The sequence below is a fragment of the Papio anubis genome, chromosome 2 (assembly GCF_008728515.1).
Source record: "Papio anubis isolate 15944 chromosome 2, Panubis1.0, whole genome shotgun sequence".
NCBI lineage: Eukaryota > Metazoa > Chordata > Mammalia > Primates > Cercopithecidae > Papio > Papio anubis.
Window position 1 is genome coordinate 144,317,420 of NC_044977.1, and position 15,465 is coordinate 144,332,884.

Below are 15,465 nucleotides of genomic sequence, written 5' to 3' on the forward strand. Positions count from 1 at the left end.
TGGTATACCAGAGCTATTTTTACACTTGCAATTTTAAAAGCAAATCTTTAATTTGGAGATTTCTGCCTATCCACCATTACAAGTCCCTTCGGGGCAGCGATCTATCAAGTTCTGACTCTCTTAAACTGTTTGTGCCAGATTCCACATCGATCACACTCACACTTGCTGCACTTTTAACCAGAGAGCCAAGAAGCAATAATTTTCAATTAAGAAGCTAGAAGACTTGGAGTTTGATTTATGGTGCATGACTAATTATCAAATAGCTGGCCTAATGAAAATTAAGCTGCTGGTTACTACAAAGATTTAACTTCATTTTCTTGAAGAGATACTGATATGATCCAGAATGTAATTTATTTATTGAAGTAGTATGATGCATTTTAAAAGTCATAGACATGTAAATGAGATAATTATCATTTTTAAGTGACAGGGCTAATTATTGATATTATGATGAATTTTATATTCAGAGTACATATACACCTGAAACAAAAGATTATCTTTCCTTGCAATAATGATTTTCACTTCCTTCTTATGCTATTGGAAGATCAAAAAATATTGCACATAGTATAAGTATTGGAGAATCTTTTTCAAAAAGAAGTAAAATTAGCTTTAAATTTTTCTGAAAATTCCTTGATGTAAATTATTCAGAATGAGTAAATGAATTTAAAAACATGAAAAATATTATCAAGGGAATGTGACAGTCCGTATGTACATTTTATATTAATTACACTTTTTTCTTTGTTTGTTAAATACAGATTTATGGAAGGCAAATGCCTAAAATCATAAAAAAACAAGGATGAAGTTTACCTTTGTTCCATAAATAAAACAATTTAATGCTATGTCATGTGTGATGTTCTTTACCCTATTAACTGGGAGTCTTAAAACATTTTAAAAACTTAAAAATATTCAGTTTTCTACCCCAACTTTGCTCTACTCCACCTCTCACATTCTCCTTTGCAAGCGACCTGAACTACCCCATGTTCCCCAAACATCACATTCATTTCCCACCAATCTTTCCTCACTTATATAGATCTAACTACTTGTAAACTTCTCAAAAATTACATCTCCAAATTCTGCCATCTTTCAACTCCAATCTCAGATGACACATCCTCCATAGGAAAGCAAAAGTTTTCTCTTCATCTTTCCCCTACTCTGAAATGATGTTTCCTTTCTTTTAGGTCCTATAGTATTATATAATCATCTGTAACATCAGGGGTTATCAATCCTGGCTGCTATGATGGGGACTTGAAACACTATTGTTTTTTATTTCAGTGTTCATTAATGGATATTTTAATTAATTATAATTTAACTGTATACTTATGTGCACTTTCTAAATGTACATTATACTTCAATAAAATGTATTTTAAATTTTTCAGTGCTGTGGCTCCTCCCAAACCAATTAAATCAGAATCTCTGGGAGACAGAACTTTGGACATTGTTTTTTTTTTTTTTTTTTGCAAATGTTCCCCCATATGATTCCAACATTCAACCAGCTGTTCAGAACCACTGACCTATCTGATGTCTTAAGGTTATCTTCTTGTCTAGAGAGAGAGTTGCCATTAATAACTATCCAACCAAGTGTGAATGGATTACCAAAACTGCACAACTCTGAACTATACACATTCTTCCACAGAGTTTTATGTCTGACCCTTTTCTAGGTGATAAACTTGCAATCACTGCATGTTTCAGAGTTGACCAGGTGCTCTTAGGGATGCTCACTGCTAAAATATGATAATTCCTATGAAGTTGATATTATTACAGTATTTGTAATTTTATGGTTCTACTATAGCCTTAAAAGAGGATAATTTTTAAGTTAATTCTTTTAAGAAGGAAATTATAAATATTATAATAATATCAACCCCATAGAAATGATCACATTTTAGCAATTTCTTGAGAAATACCCAATGTAGATGACAGATTTATGGCTGCAGCAAACCATCATGGCACGTGTATGCCTATGTAACAAACCTGCATGTTCTGCACATGTATCCCAGAACTTAAAGTATAATAATTTTAAAAAATTCTCCTCTTATTGTGTGCTTCTTGGTATTAGGAGCCAGCTCACTTTTTTCAAATACATGTTCATCATAGCACTATTTTGATGTTGCTTGGCCAACTCTGAGGCTACCATTAAAAAGAATAATGAGGTGGCCGGGCACGGTGGCTCAGGCCTATAATCCTAGCACTTTGGGAGGCCGAGGTGGGAGGATTGCCTGAGCTCAGGAGTTCAAGACCAGCCTGGGCAACATGGTGAAACCCCATGTCTACTGAAATACAAAAATTTAGCCAGCCGTGGCAGCATGCTCCTATAGTCTCAGCTCCTTGGAGGCTGAGGTAGGAGAATTGCTTGAATCCGGGAGGCAGAGGTTGCAGTGAGCTGAGATCGCACCATTGCACTCCAGCCTGGGCGACAGAGTGTCAGACTATAGTAAGAAAGATAATAACTTTGTGTCTCTCTATTTTTAACTATGTCTTTGAGATGTCAAAAAATATTAGAAACAAACTTCTAATTGTTTAAATTATGATATATTAATGATCAGATGGCATTTGTTGAAATAGTCTGTCTTTGTGAAATTTATTTTAGCTGTTCTCTATATTGCTATCAAATTTGTTCATATAGATATTAATAAATAAGCTTCCATTTGAATAAAGCTTCTCAGTGACAGCCCTCATTCTATTTGCATTCTACCCTACATCTAACGAACTGTCTCTCTAAAGTACAAACCTAATTGAGTTTCTACCTTATTTCAGAATCTTTACTACACAAACATCTCCTAAGTCTTGGCTACTCAAATTGAGGTTTGGGGGCCAGTGGCATGTGTAGAAGCCTATTAGAAAGGATGAATTTCAAGGCTCACCCTAGAAACAAATCAATCAAAATAAACATTTAAATAAGTTGTCCAAGAGAATCATACGCACACAACTTTGAGAAACTGTAACCTACAGAATAGTAAAAGGCCAAGCTCTTCATTATCTGCATCCCATCTATATCATTCAGCCTCATTTTTACCTTATATTGAACATGTTATCCTAGTCATGCTAGCTCATATAGAGTTTCCGAAGCAAACAAACATTTTCTTGTATTTGCACATCCTATCAGCTCTATCTTGTCTTCCTTACCACACGTTCAATTGGTAATTCACCTGCTGAGCTTCTCAATTCAGCTTATTCTCCTCCTTTTTGAAGCAAGAGTATCTCTGACTCCTCAGATAAAGTTAGGGGATTTTCTTGTTTACAAGGCACTCTTTGAAAAGTTATCAAATGGTATTATAAATAATATTTGCATTCCTATTTTTCTTTAGGCTGTGGGTTCCTTGAGAGCAGGAATTACATCTTGTTAAATCCCACATTCCTGGCCAGGCGTGGTGGCTCACACATGTAATCCCAGCACTTTGGGAGGCCGAGGCAGGCGAATCATGAGGTCAAGATGGCCAACATGGTAAACATGGTGAAACCCCATCTGTACTAAAAATACAAAAATTAGCTGGGTGTGGTGGTGCGTGCTTGTAATCCCAGCTACTTGGGTGGTTGAGGCAGGAAAATCACTTGAACCCAGCAGCTGGAGGTTGCAGTGAGCCAAGATCGAGCCACTGCACTCCAGTCTGGTGACAGAGTGAGACTCCATCTCAAAAATAATAATAATAATAATGATAATAATCCCACATTCTTATCTAACAATATTTTGAACATCAAGAAATGGGTCCTCAAGTACTTTATGAGTGCTGGACAAAAGACCTAGATGAGACCATTTCTGAAGACGAAGTGTTGCAGAAAGTTCCTTTTACATGTTTAAAAGCACTCTGATTGTGGTTATTTATTGATTCCTCTGTTTGTAGTGGACCAAGACTTACATAGAAATTATAGAATAAGAAGTGAATTGGAACATAAGTCCAATTATTCTCTTTCAAAAAAAAGATGATCCATGGTTAACCTCTTTATATGTTTTATACACAATAATCAGTAAATGGTTTCTAAATAATATGATTTATTTTCCAGTGCAACCCTCACTGACTTGTATTAGTTACATAAAGCATTTAGTACAGTGTTGGTTTAAAGTGATCAATAATAGATATATTCTTTTTTTAGCCTTTCTTCTCTTAAATCTCTCATGCCGCAATTAAACTCCCATTGTCTTTGTTCAATGCTTTAGTAAAATGGGAAAAATCTAAAATTAATTTCAAAATTTCATTTTAGCTAAAAAGTAACAGAATACCCAACAAATAAAAAACTTACTCACTTATTTTATTTCCTTTGCCAAACCACTTCAGATTGCTTCAAGGCAGAGGTTTTCGTTGTTGTTGTTTTGTCTTGTTTTGTTTTGAAGAACATAGAAAACTCTTATGTACAATATTAAGTACTATAGAAGATGCACACATACTGCACACATACTAAAGTTCTTACTCTGTAAGTCAGTTTACTTGATGTAGCAGCAGCTACGTCTACCATTCACTAGGTATCTCTTCTTTTTGTCAGTCACCAGAATAAGTGGATTACTTGCATTAGACCACTACAATCAAATCAGCCTCACAAGGGAGGGGGCAACACATCCATTTTGTGGACTGAGAAAAGAAGACTTCAAATGATATTTACTCATACTCTATTACCGATCAATTTTGCTCTTACAAATATATCTGTCCCAGAGAATCTTTCTTCCAGGTCCATAAGCTTCATAATACATAGCTCTATCATATGACCTACCATGGTTCCTGCATGGTCCTATAATCTTTGGGAGTATGCCAAGAATTAAAGGCCCTGGACACTCTGAACCTCAATTATTTAGGATTGAGCTTATAGTAAGAAACTCTGAAGGATGAGGTAATATCTTGGTATGAGACAAAGAGCAGGCTTGCTTATTATTTGGTATAGTTGAAATTCCTCAACTGTGATGTGAACCCACTATATATTTAGCATCCATCTAGTCTCCTCTGTCTTGCCCTCATGAAACTTAGGGCATGAGACCCAAGAGCCTCATATCTTTTGCCAGAATCCATGAACAACAACAGGGCAACTTATTGGCTTCTAAGTAAGATAAAATTAAGTCTCAGACCTGACACTTAACTGCAAAGGAAACTGGAAAATGTAGTTTTGATTCTGGGCAAATATATGCCCAGCTGAAAATTCTATTAGTTTGAAAACAGCTACTTGCCATAATTATCAATGTCAGCATAATTTAAGTTATATATGTGTGGTTGCTGATTCTACACTCCAAGCAATGCAACTAGGGCATTAGATATTTCTAAATTCCACAAAAGTAAAGGAAGAAAATGAAAAGCCACTAGTAGATTGCGTGAAAGATGTGTACATTGCACAGACTATCACTGAGGTATTAATCATTTATTTGTATGAACTGGATACTGATTTGAAAAGAAACAGCTTAGTGTTCAGTGACATGTCATTCAGTTGGGAAAAATGAATTTATGAGTTTTACCAAATAAGAAACTGTTGACATGGGAAAATGGGTGTTACTGGCTTGAAGCAAAATCTTAGAGATAATAGTGGAGCACACTTTTAAGAAAGGCCATATCACAAATGATCTTCATGGCACAAAGAACAATACTGTGCAAATTAACATGGACATCAACAATTCTGAACCAAATAGTGATTCACTAATCTGAATTCAGAGAAGCTTTACTAATATCTTAATTAATTTATTGGTCTTTTATTTTTCTGTTTATGAGTGCCTGAAGTGATATGTGGTATCTTTAAAACTATCTTCCTTCTTGTGATTCCATCCTGTGTGGCTGTTTTCTGGAGCAGTAGTCTTTTATCTTTGTCTGCCTTCTCTCCCACCTATGTGTGTGCCACCACCCACGGAAGAGTCGATGGACATAGACATGAGCGCCTTGAGACTCTAAACTATCTTTTCAATTCTGAACTAAAGGCCAACAAAGAAGATCACTTTGATGTGGATAATGACGAAAATGAGCGCCAGTTATCCTTAAGAATGGTGAGTTTAGGGGCTCGTGCAAAGGATGAATTACACATTGTTGAGGCAGAGGCAATTAATTATGAAGGCAGTCCAATTAAAGTAGCACCAGTGACTTCGAAAATGTCTGTATAGCCAATGGTTTCTGTTGAGGCTTTGAAATAACACCACCTGTGGCCTTAGAGTTGAAGCGTGGTTCAGAGCCAGTGCATACTAGTAGACAACACTTCGTAGCTGGGAAAAAAGATGCAGAGTCAGAAAATGAAAAAGAGGAGGATGTAAAACTCTTAGGCATGTCTGGCGGGCAATCTGCCCCTGGAGGTGGGAGCAAACTTCCACAGGATAAAGTAAAACTTACTACTGATGAAAATGATGATGACTTTGATGATGAGGAAACAGAAGAAAAAGCTCCATTGAAGAAATCTACATGAGATGTGCCAGCCAAATGTGCACAAAAATCAAAGCAGAATAGAAAAGATTCAGAACAGTCAACACCAAGATCAAAAGGTTAAGAATCTTCAAAAAACAGGAAAAAAACTCCTAATATGCCCAAAGGATGTACATTTACAAAAAATACGAAGACAAAAATGCATGCAAGTGTAGAGAAAGATGGTTCTCTTCCCAAAGTTGAAGTCAAGTTCATTGATTATGTGAAGAATTGCTTTTGGATGACTGACTAGCAGTAGGCTATTCAAGATCTCTGGCAGTGGAGGAAGTAGCTTTAAGAATATAATTTAAACAATTTGGCAAAAATTTTCATCTTATTTCTTTTCTTTAACAGTTGATATCTGGCTGTCCTTTATATTCCCCTACTGTGTTTGATAAATGTTCTTCAGGTTCCATTGCCAAGAATATGTTGTCCAAAATGTCTGTTTAGTTCGTAAAGATGGATCTCTGCCCTTTGCTTGGTTTTAAATATGTATAGAATGTTATAACAGGACATAGTAGTAGTGGAAATGTAGTAGTAGACATGGAAATTGTGGGGAGACAAAAATATACATATGAAATAAACTCAATATTTTAATTTTAAAAAACCATGAGTAGATCTAAGATCTCTTTATACAAATATAAAGTAAAATACACAAGGAATAATAAATCATTGAGTCATAGTTTATTTGTAATAAACATATAAAATAGTGTTTTTGTCTTACAATGGGATGACGTATTAGGCTTAACAAAATAAGGTAAATTCTCGACTGTGTATATGAATATTGTCTTTGACTTTGGAGTTCCATCCATAAAAAGAAAGCTGACAATCCTCCACTCTTACTTCATTCTTCCAAACCCTTTCCATGGTACTTGCAAGCTCTGACCAGGCAGACTAGGACAAAATCCCATGAAATAGCAGGTTAATAATATAGAAGAAACATGGATTCCTAGATGATTCCATAGGGCAAAGCCACCAACCTATTTCAGGCACCTTTCTGAGTCTAGACTATTATATCTGAGGGAAACAAACTTTTATTGTATCAAGTCTGGTATTTATATTGTATTAAGTCGGTGCATTTGTAATTTGTATTTCTATTGAATTAAGTAAGTATGTATTTGTTGTTATTTACTTATCACAGAAATACTAAGGAAAGGTACTATTATTACTCCCATTTTTAGAGATAAGAAAATGGACACTAATAGTGGTTAGCTAATTGCTCAAAGTCAAACATTAGTGAAGAAAATGAGATTTTTTTTTCACCCGTATATGCTGATTCCAGAAGTACCTTCATGATGGTGCTATTATTGTTTCCAGGGAACACACAGCCATGTGAACCATGTTATACAAGTGCAAAGTATTGATATGGTGCATTTATGTATCAGTAACTCTCTACAGCAATACAAGTATCTTATATCCAAAAAACACACAAGTCAGTATAATTTTTACCCATTGTAAGCATAATATTGAATATTTAATCTTAAAAAAAGCTCAAAATGTCTCCACTAATGTAATATTATCTATTATTGACAAAACCTGGAAAAATAGTATCTACAGTAGAAAAGTGGTTGAAGAAAATAAACACAAGCTCAGATGTTTACAATATAATACTATGTGAAAAAGTCAGGCTGCAAAGAAAAATGAAAAGGAAATGTTTAGTACAACAAACCTCCATGATACACAAGATTACCTATGTAACAAACCTGTTCTTGTACCTCTGAACCTAAAATAAAAGGAAAACTGTAACATTTGTTAAGTATCTACTATGTGCCAGACACTAAATATTTTCTACAAAATATTACTTTGTTTAATCATGACCACAACAATGAATGAAGATGACAAGTATCCATTCTCTCATCTCATTTCCTGGGTGAAGGAGCATAGGGATAATGAGTTAAGGATTAGCTAAGATCACACAGCTAGAAAGAAATGATGCAGGAAATTTCATCATGTTTATCTCTTACCAAAGTATACTCTTTTCTTTTATTCTGCACTGTTCCTCAAAATGCAGTATATAATTTGATTACAACTATAGAAAAACATGATTGTTAATAAGCACATAAAATCTTTTCAAAAATCTAAAAAACAAAAATAATATGCCAAGATAATGTGATTATCATGATTTTTCTCATCATTTGTTTAAAATGGTGATCAACAGCCAAAAATAGACTTGGGGTTCATAATTCCATTCTGTGATATATTAATACCCACTCCTCTATACTTTTTAGGTATGTTACCCTTGCTTAAAGCAGAGATGGAATACTTAAAGGTAGTACACAATAACTTTTTCCATGGCTTTTTTGGGACATCAGAGAAGTATCTCTTCAATCATCCCTAAAGAATCCGTGTATGATAAGAAAGGTATTTGGCAAGCCTATGTCCTGAATGGTATTACATAGGTTTTCTTCTAGGGTTTTTATGGTTTTAGGTCTAATATTTAAGTCTCTAATCCATCTTGAATTAATTTTTGTGTAAGGAGTAAGGAAAGGATCCTGTTTCAGCTTTCTACTTATGGCTAGCCAGTTTTCCCAGCACCATTTATTAAATAGGGAATCCTTTCCCCATTTCTTGTTTTTGTCAGGTTTGTCAAAGATCAGATGGCTGTAGATGTGTGGTAGTATTTCTGAGGGCTCTGTTCTGTTCCATTGGTCTATATCTCTGTTTTGGTACCAATAACATGCTGTTTTGGTTACTGTAGCCTTGAAATATAGTTTGAAGTCAGGTAGCATAATGCTTCAAGCTTTGTTCTTTTGGCTTACGATTGTCTTGGCAATATGGGCTCTTTCTTGGTTCCATATGAACTTTAAAATAGTTTTTTCCAATTCTGCGAAGAAAGTCATTGGTAGCTTAATGGGAATGGCATTGAATCTATAAATTACCTTGGGCAGTATGGCCATTTTCACAATATTGATTCTTCCAATACATGAAACTACAGCGGTTTGTAGTTCTCCTTGAAGAGGTCCTTTACATCCCTTGTAATTTGGATTCCTAGGTATTTTGTTCTCTTTGAAGCTCTTGTGAATGGGAGTTCATTCATGATTTGGCTCTCTGTTTGACCCAGCCATCCCATTACTGGGTATATACCCAAAGGATTATAAATCATGCTGCTATAAAGACACATGTACACATATGTTTATTGCAGCACTGTTCACAATAGCAAAGACTTAGAATCAACCCAAATGTCCATCAGTGACAGACTGGATTAAGAAAATGTGGCACATATACACCATGGAATACTATGCAGCCATAAAAAAGGATGAGTTTGCATCCTTTGTAAGGACATGGATGCAGCTGGAAACTATCATTCTCAGCAAGAACAGAAAACCAAACACCGCATGTTCTCACTCATAGGTGGGAATTTAACAATGAGATCACTTGGACACAGGAAGGGGAACATCACACACCCGGGCCTATTGTGGGGAGGGGGGAGGGGGGAGGAATAGCATTAGGAGATATACCTAATGTAAATGACGAGTTAATGGGTGCAGCACACCAACATGGCACATGGATACATATGTAACAAACCTGCACTTTGTGCACATATGCCCTAGAACTTAAAGTAAAATAATAATAAAATATATATATATATATTTGAATCCACCCCCACTTTGAGATGCCTTGCCTTTTTAGGTCAAACCAATGTATAGTCTCCATGTATTGATTTCTGACTTCGCCTGTAACCTTTGCCTTTCTGCCTTTAAAAACCCTTACCTGTAAGCCATCTGGGAAATTGGGATTTAAGTCTTAGCTGCCTGATCCTCCTTCTTTGGTGCCCTGTAAATAAATGTTTTCCTTTCTCCTGCTGCAAAAAAAAAAAAAAAAAGAAAAAGAAAAAAAGAAAGGTATTTGGCAAGCCAACATAATATAGCTTTCCAGTATAATCAATTGCCTTCCAGATTTACTCTTGATCTTTCCCAAACTTGCCTCCTGTCCAGTGTTGGCTTCCTCAGTGTACAGCAGCAGATGCACAAGCTATCCATTACACATTCCTCTCTCTCATCTATATCTTACCCATCACTAATTCCTCTCAATTTTACTTCCTATGATCTCTTAAAGTCATTTATTTCTCTCTTCACCAAGCTACTTTCACCTCTCGCCAGAACTACAACAAATAATCGACCTGATCTAGCCACCTGCATCCTTGGCCACTTTTGATCTGTGCTACAGTTGGAGTAACTCTTTTCCATGCAAATCTAATTATGCCATCCCAGGCATAACATTTTTACAGTTTTCCATAGATCTCTGAAAGAATCCAAATCTACAAGGCCCTGAGGAATCCCAGCTTCCAGTCGCATATCTCATTTCTTACTGGTCCAGCCACATTAAGATTATTTCACATTTCTCAAATGTGGCATGCTCCCACAGAAAGCTCTTAATGAACTTCAACAGAAAGTGTTCTCTACCCTACTCCATCTTCTTCTACCTTTAACAGAAATAGTCATTCTTCACATATCATTCTAAATATTATTTTCACAGGGAACCAGTGTCAGTCCCACATAATGTCAGGCCTTATTTTCACACTGTTACAGAATAATACATAATTCCTTCTAGCACTTAGATTAATACTAATTTTGAATTTATGCATGTGGTTATTTAATTACTATCTAACTCTCCCAGGAGATTATAGGCTTCATGAAGGTGAAGATCTTGTCTGGTTTTGCTCATGTTTTGTATTCAGCACCTGACACAGATGTTCAAAACGTAATTCTCAACAGATGATTAAATGCTCTGAATGAAGGGTGGCACAGATAATGACCACAACAACCATTGTCCTACCATCATAAAACATAAAATATATTTGTTCTCAGCTTCTTTGAGGCTGAACACATAAAGTCAAGGTATATTTTGCATCAAAATTTTAATAAATCAATGAAATTCACCTTTCCATCTACTTGTTTCTCTCCCTTCTCTCCAATTGTATCTTCTGCCCTTCACGTAATCCGTCCCTTTTTTTATTCCCAAGTCCTTACAAGATTTTTATTTGGTTAACAAATATGATAAGTCTCTGCTACACTCAAGGCATTATGCTAGACCTTCCTTCAGGAGATAAGAGTGACATCATAACTGGGAGTAACTATTGCACACTTATTGTGTTACCAGCATTGTTCTTCATGATATACACATAAAGCTAAGACTAGATGTGAAGTATAGCTCTTGCTGGTGAGGCAAGCAGGAAATTAAAGGCCAAACCCTCAGCAACCACAGTGTGTTGGTCTTGTCACTTCCTCCGTTGCCTACTGGTAACTTCATTTTAGGGTAATCCAATACAGAAAAAGATGAGACAGAAAGGAATGTATTAAAAGTCATTTGTAGCTCAGGCCACACTCCTTGCCCTGCCAAGACGTCTGCTTGGAAGGAGACCACAGAGGAGTCATTCTGAAGGACATTTAAGAAATACGTTTAATGCAACTCACTGAATTTCATTTTTTTTTTTTTTTTTTTTTTTTTTGAGAACTACAGATTCCCATGTAATCTATAAGTGTCCTACCTCAAACCAACACTGTAGTGTAAGACTAAAGCAAGTACTGGAACAAGTCAAATTTTGAAGGCTCCTGTGTTTCATTTTGCTGACTCATGCCTTTGTAGTGCCTTGATCAACCTGAGCTGTGACTGAAGAATTGCAGCAAAACCAGGGTCTCTAGGGAACAGAGCCTCTTTCTAGTACTACAGATTATCTCCAAAGCTTGCTACAACTCTGAGAAGTGGGTAGTATTTTCTCCATTATACATGAGGAAACTAAGTTTCATAGGTCATCCAAGAAACATGAGATAACACTAACTTTGTTCTTTCGATCTTGAAAGCCCATGTTCTTTTCAGTGTACTATGTGATTTTATAGTAGGAAGCAGTAAGGAACACTTATATCTACAGGTCCAGGCCATAGATTTTAGTAGAGGAGGAAGAGTTATTCTGACAGGGTCATTGAGGAGAACAGCAAGGAGCATAAGGAGCATTGTAGGAAGAATATTTATGAGAAAAGATACCAATGTCAGAAACAGCAAAGTGCCCAGTTTGACTGAACTAATTGCTGTGTGCTAGAGAGAGGAGCTGAAAAGTTATACGGGAAATATATAAGACTCTAGAAACTGGAACCCCGGTTAACATTTTGGCCTTTTACTTCCTTTGTTGAAATTTAGGTGGGACTTAGCTAATTAATAATCCGTGGGCTACTTGTACTCTGAATCTTGGATATTTTATCTTATTCCTTACTGCCATTGACTCCCTTTCTGTGTGCAGGTGAATCAACTTTTTCCATTATATTTTGAAAATTAATTACAGCATAATAATAAGTTATGAGCAAATTTCCCAAATGTTAGTCTTCAGTGGCAAGACAGTTAATATAAATATATGAAAGGTACAGAGGCAACTAAAATACAGTAGTAGAGACTAAGCAAACTAGACAATACCTTTTCCATCTAAGGCATTCAAATTCAAACTTTTGGTAAATGTGGTAGTTGTCATGTAATAAGAGTATATTATAAATTATTTTAATTGTTTTAAACATATTAATTCATTTAATCCTCATAACAGCCCTATGAAGAAAATAAGAAGCATTCTCATTTTACATGTTAAATAAAAATGGGGATACAGAGAAGTTAATTAACCCATTCAAGGCCACTCAGTGGTAGAGCCAAAATCTGAACCTAGAGCTTCTGGCTCCAGTCAAATTTTGAAAGCTCCTGTGTCTCATAAGCACCTCAGTGTATGTCTGGATCTCACAGAGTGCTATTCATGCTAAATGTTTTTCTTCTTACAACTGTAAGAAATTTAGATGCAAATGTTGGTAAAATCTGTATTTCAGACATTTATCACAATCTGTTCAGCAAATACTTATTGTGCACCTATATTTTCAAAGTACTGGGTATCACCCATACAGCCTTCCTGACCAAAGCCAGGAACACATACCCATATGCTTGCACCTATCCATGGCTGTCCTTTGACTAATCTACTGGGTGTCATGCAATGCTATTTAACCAAAAACGAAACAGAATCACACATCCCACTGAATCAAATTACCAGTCAACAAAACAGAAATTTCATTTATTAGTTAGTACTGTAAGATAAATAATTGGTTTTTGGCAGGAAATAAGAGAGTAGTCTTATAGAAATGATTTCTGTTACATTATCAATTCATAAAAGTTACCACCACTCTGTCCCTGATTACCCAGTCAAATTAGTCTAGACTCTGGACCTGTGTGTGTGTGTGTGTGTGTGTGTGTGTGTTTTAATTCAAGGCAATCTGTTTTATATTCACCTGGAGTAATTAGTTGAAAGGTAAACTTATTTACAACCCTGCTATATCAAAAAATTTTGCAATGAGATTTAGGGATTTGAAGGTAGAACAAGCTTTTAATATTTTCCCTACTTTCTTCAGTTTGAGAATCACTAGTAAGGGAAAACATGAGAAAGGAGACTGAAATGACTTCCCAGAAAATGTTGAGGTCTATAAAAAAGTAATTTGTACTAAAGGATAAATTCACTATTTCTAAAATTAGACCTTGTAGGTTCAAATATGCTCTGAATGTAGATCATTACATTTAACACAAAAATGGCATTATTCAAAATTACAGTAAATAATTTAGCCCTATAAGATTATGCATTTATATTTAAATTTCTAGAGAAATATATTAGAATTATCTTATTTGGCAACTTACAACAATAAAACCAAAGTGTTGGCCAGCCACGGTGGCTTACGCCTGTAATCCCAACACTTTGAGAGGCTGAAGCAGGTGGATCACTTGAGGTCAGGAGTTCAAGACCAGCCTGGCCAACATGGTGAAACACCATCTCCACTAAAAATAACAAAACAAATTAGCTGGGCATGGTGGTATGTGCCTGTAGTCTCAGTCACTTTGGATGCCGAGGCAGGAGAATCACTTAAACCCAGAAGGCAGAAGTTGCAGTGAGCCAAGTTCATACCACTGCACTCCAGCATGAGCAATACAGCGAGACTCCATCTCAAAAAACAAACAAACAAACAAAAAATACAAAATGTTTTAGGCAACACAGCTTACTTTTCTCTTAAAATAATAGGTCCAGAAACAGGCAGTTGCAGGCAATGACCCAGCTTCTCGACTCTGCAGACATGGGGTAACTTGAGTTCCCTGTTTTTTTTGCTCTTCCATCTTCCATTCTGTTGCCACACCACTTTGTTGCTTCATGGTCACAAATGACAGCTTTTTCTCCAGCAAAGCATTTAAAGCACAAAATAAGAAAACGGAGACAGGCAATGCCATAGGTCCAAACAACCTCCCAGCAGATGTCTAGTTAAGTTGCATTCATCTGAGCAGTATCTCAAGACCACACCACAAGATGCTGAAAAATTGAGAAACGGGATGGCCATGACTGCTTTAGACCAGTAGTTAGCAAATTACATACCATGGGCAAAATGCTGCCTGTTCTCTGTTTTTGTAAATAAAGTTTTATTTGAACACAGCCACATATATCTTTCTACAGATTTTTTTATCTATGAGTTTTTTCTTCTTTTCTTTTTCTTTTTTTGAGACGGAGTCTCGCTCTGTCACTCAGGCTGGAGTGCAGTGGCCAGATCTCAGCTCACTGCAAGCTCCGCCTCCCGGGTTTACGCCATTCTCCTGCCTCAGCCTCCCAAGTAGCTGGGACTACAGGCGCCGGTCACCAGGCCCGGCTAGTTTTTTGTATTTTTTAGTAGAGGCGGGGTTTTACCGTGTTAGCCAGGATGGACTCGATCTCCTGACCTCGTGATCCGCCCGTCTCTGCCTCCCAAAGTGCTGGGATTACAGGCTTGAGCCACCGCGCCCGGCCATCTATGAGTTTTTTCACGCTAGATCAGCAAAATTGAGTAACTGCATGATAAACCTCCTGGTCTACAAAATCTAAAATATTTACTATCTTATCTATTATAGAAAGTTTTGTGACCCATGGTTTAGACCAATAATGATCCATCACATGCAGCTGTGTACATCACTGCACTAGGGGTTTTGGTGGCAGAAATAAATATTGGGCAGGCAATCTCAGTGTCTGCCACACTGTGCGTTTTGGAGAATATTCTTTGTTTATTGCCCCATCTCTAAAAAAAGAGGTGTTCCTCTTAAAGTTTTATCTATCTCAATGTCATTGTTAGGATTCCCTCTGAAA

General features: G+C 36.3%; 1 long non-coding RNA gene and 1 pseudogene across 1 annotated transcript; one reads left to right on the top strand and one right to left on the bottom strand.

Moving 5' to 3' along the window:
- Positions 1 to 5,789: 5,789 nt before the first annotated feature.
- Positions 5,790 to 6,824, top strand: LOC116273685 (annotated as a pseudogene).
- A 188-nt stretch (positions 6,825 to 7,012) lies between these two features.
- LOC116273820 lies at positions 7,013 to 14,105 on the bottom strand. Its single transcript, XR_004182262.1, has 2 exons — positions 10,062 to 14,105; positions 7,013 to 7,244 (listed from the first exon to the last, which is right to left on the bottom strand). It is a non-coding gene; the product is annotated as an uncharacterized LOC116273820 (long non-coding RNA).
- Positions 14,106 to 15,465: the final 1,360 nt, after the last annotated feature.